Source organism: Tenrec ecaudatus, chromosome X, assembly GCF_050624435.1.
Source record: "Tenrec ecaudatus isolate mTenEca1 chromosome X, mTenEca1.hap1, whole genome shotgun sequence".
In the NCBI taxonomy this organism is placed as follows: Eukaryota; Metazoa; Chordata; class Mammalia; order Afrosoricida; family Tenrecidae; genus Tenrec; species Tenrec ecaudatus.
Window position 1 is genome coordinate 110177461 of NC_134548.1, and position 3692 is coordinate 110181152.

A 3692-nucleotide genomic window follows, 5' to 3' on the forward strand; every position below is an offset into this window, starting at 1 on the left:
ATGATGGGAAAAGAACGAATGGCTACAGATTTTAAAATGCAGTTTTTCTTTGGTAGAAAAGATAGATGCAAGGGGAAATGATGGCCAAAATGACAACTTTAGATAAAATGTACTGGGCATTTCAATATGTACCAAACTGCGCTATGGCTTTATACTGCCTCGATCATACATAGCTCACAATTGCCTTATGGAAAAGAACTATGTGTTATCCTAATTTTTCACTCATGAAAAATATGCAAGGTGATTAAGTGACTTTTTCAAAGTTACACATCTAGTGACAAAGCAGGATTTGAATCTATGCAGCCTAAGTAAAGAGCTTAGCATTGTAACTGTTATGCTATTCTTCTTTTTTTTTAAAGCAAAAGGGAAGACGTTTATTGGAGCCCATGAGGGAAACCCTAGAGGGGCCCAGGACACACTACTTTGTAGGCATGCCCAGATAAAGTGTCACACCATTCACTGTACCCCAAGTCCCAGAGGGACTCCCTTTGAACCGAGCCCCAAAGCCCCAGGACTGACTGGGGGTGGGGATGCTATTATGCTATTCTAAGAAGCGTAAGGCCACACATATTGTTGGACATTAGGGGAAACCAGTAATGAGAAAGTACACTTGATTAAACGAATACATGCATAGAGATGGGAGGATAAACTCAGTCTCTGGCAATAAATGATAACATTCTATAACCAAAAAAATTTTAGTTGAATATAGACACACACACATACATATGCAGATTCAAAGACTTGGAAATCAGGTTTCCTTCTAAACGTTAAATAAGTAGATGTCAGCTATAGAAAATGTGAAGAGTAGACCGTAGGACATGATCAAAGACTTATCCAACCAGATCTAAAATATGTTCTTTCCCAGTATGCCAGTCAAGGTTGAGTGGGAACCATCAAGACCAGGGAGAAGAAAGAGTGTACCAGCCAGAAAGGACAACCTGTGCAAAGACGAGGCGGTAAGAGGGAACATGATACATTCAGAGAACATAAAAAGCTCAATATGAAAAAATGGGTTTGGAGTTTCAGAATTTTTCTTTTTTTGTTTTTTTAAACCATTTTATTGGGAGCTAATACAGATATAATATGATCCCCCTAGTTCAATCACATCAAGGAATACTGTACAATTGCTACCATAATCAGTTTCTTTTTAAAAATAATTTTATTAGGGGCTCATACAACTCTTATCACAATCCATACATACATCAAGTGTGTAAAGCACATCTGTACATTCATTGCCCTCATCATTCTCAAAACATTAGCTCTCCACTTAAGCCCTTGACATCGGGTCCTACAGGGCAAGATATGACAAAATAATATTTATAAATTCATGAATTATCAAGGGATCAGAATTTTTCTTGATGAGCAGGGAAAGGCTGTAGGCCTTGTCGGCCACAGTAGGATTGTTTATAATCTGTGTCTCAAAAGTAGTGGGAAGCCATCCTTTGACACAAGAAGCCTAGTATTTCAGGAAGGTCTCTTTGGTTGCCCCTGGCCCACCGTCTCCCTTCCACAACAGAGACACATGAATCAGTTGACAGGCTGCTGCAGCCATCCCAGAGAGAGAAGATGCCTGGGCCAGCTTGCATTGTAGCCAGCAGGAGGATGGGCCTGGAATGTGGACTTCGGAGTGAGGGAGCTGGGGGAGTCTGGCTTGGGCTAAAAGGTGGAGTGTGGACTCCCTCAGCTGAGAGTGAGGACCCTGAGTAGGGGAGACGGAGGAACAGTTGGAGGAGAAAGCTGAGAAGCCTTGTTTGTCAAAACTTGCTAGGGGGTTCCTCAAATGGAGATCTTCAGGGACCAGTACAGGAAATGTGTCTGGAGTTGGGGTGAAGATGTGGGTGTAGTCTGCCTACAGAACCCGAGGGGCAGGTCAGCTCACTAGAGGAAGCCAAACTGAAACAGGAGACAGAGAATGGCAGGAAACCAGAGGGCTCAAACAGCAGAGGCCAAGCATATGTTAAATGGTGTGGAAAGAGGAGGGCTGGCTGCTGAGGTCAGCCAGCCCTTGTTCGTGTTTATTTATTTATTTTCCTTCTGACTCTGACTTCCTACGTGTTATGTAGCAAAGGGACATGCTGCCGAGGGGCTTGCTATCCTTTTACTACTCTTGTATTTGTTGGGCCTTTGAGGCCTTGTGGTGTTCCGCTTCCTTGGGGACAGTTTGTTTTCTCCCCCCCTCCCCCACTTGTCCAGACTGTTTGTGTAATCTGTTCTGCAAGAGCCTGCCAGCCAGGACTCCCTAGACATGTACATTAAGAGGCGGCATAATCTAGTGGCGAAGTGCGTAGGTTTGGTGTCAGAGAGCTGATGGTTGTCATGGTTACGTAGTGATTAACATTGCTAACAAGTAATGCCTGGAAAGCAAGCCATTGCCTGGGTCTTGGGAATCCTCCTAGTGTCAACAACTTTAAAAACTACATTGATTTTCTGTAATGTAGTATGACTCCTTTTATTCTTTCACACTCAAAAATATGATTTTTAATTATAAAAGGAACTGTGTGGAAAGAGGAGAGTAAAACAAATTATAGGAAAAGCATTTCAGCTTGCAAGGATTTTAATAGAAAGCTAATAAGGACATTGTCAATGATTTGAGGACTTCATTGTAATGTCTTGGTCATCAGACCATCCTTTTTTTGGTGTATCCTCAATAGTGTCTTAATATTTTGGAGCCAAAATAAAACACAAACAATCAGTTCATATGCTTCTCCTATCAGGAACTCAAAGTTATGCTGGCTGCACAGTAAAATGGTGAGGATTTCCCCCAACCCTACTCTCTTAGAACATTCTAAATTATAGAAAGCACACTGGATCTCCTATATAATGTACATAAATAGTTTTGCTTGCTTTTCCTTTTTTATTATTGCATTTAAAATGTTCTCTCTGGCATAGTTTAAGTATTTTTTTTAAGCAATTGGCTTCAGTGAATGGGGAGTATCCAGAATGGGAATGAAGGGTACTGACTTTAGCAAAGTTCTAACTTACCAGACATGAAATTAAGTACTTTTCTCTGTTTTTTTTCTTCACCCAACTGCTCTAGATCAAGAGAGAAGTGTTGAACTTTCTAGTCTTTTCTACCTGTATTTATTATTTATCTTATTTTTTTAACATCTGTATGTATTTAAAGAAAATTTGACTGTATCCATGCATATCAGTTTCTAACACACTTAGAACAAAGAGCCCTGGTGTTGTATTGAGTTACACATCAGGCTGCTAACCCCAAGCGGAGCAGTTTGAAACCATTAGCCTCTTGCACAGAAGAAAGATGAAGCTTTCTACTCCCATAAAGAATTACAACCTTGTGCTTGCTTCAACAGCACATATACCTAGCATTGAAATGATACAGAGAAGATTAGCATGGCCCTTGGACAAGGATGACATGAAAATTCGTGAAATGTCCCATATTTTTGTGTTACAGAAAGAGAAATACTTATTTGTGTTTCAAGTCTTAGAGAGAGAGAGAGAGAGAGAGAGAGAGAGAGAGAGAGAGAGAGAGAGAGAGAGAGAGAGAGAGAGAGACTTAAAAAGCCACAGGGGCAGTTTTACTCTGCCCTATAGGGTCGCTATGGTTTGGAATTGACTCGAAAGCAGAGAGTTGAGAATCCACTTAGAAAGTACTTTATTTTTCTCCTTTTGAAATGATATATGTTCATTGAGGAAGATTTAGAAAATGCAGATGAGTGCCACTTGGAGTC

The 3692-nt window shown here is 40.7% G+C and overlaps 1 non-coding gene across 1 annotated transcript; it reads left to right on the forward strand.

Annotated features, from left to right (window-relative positions):
- The first annotated feature begins 3298 nt into the window (after positions 1 to 3298).
- LOC142435221 (U6 spliceosomal RNA) lies at positions 3299 to 3406 on the forward strand. The gene has a single exon (XR_012781325.1). It is a non-coding gene; the product is annotated as a U6 spliceosomal RNA (small nuclear RNA).
- Positions 3407 to 3692: the final 286 nt, after the last annotated feature.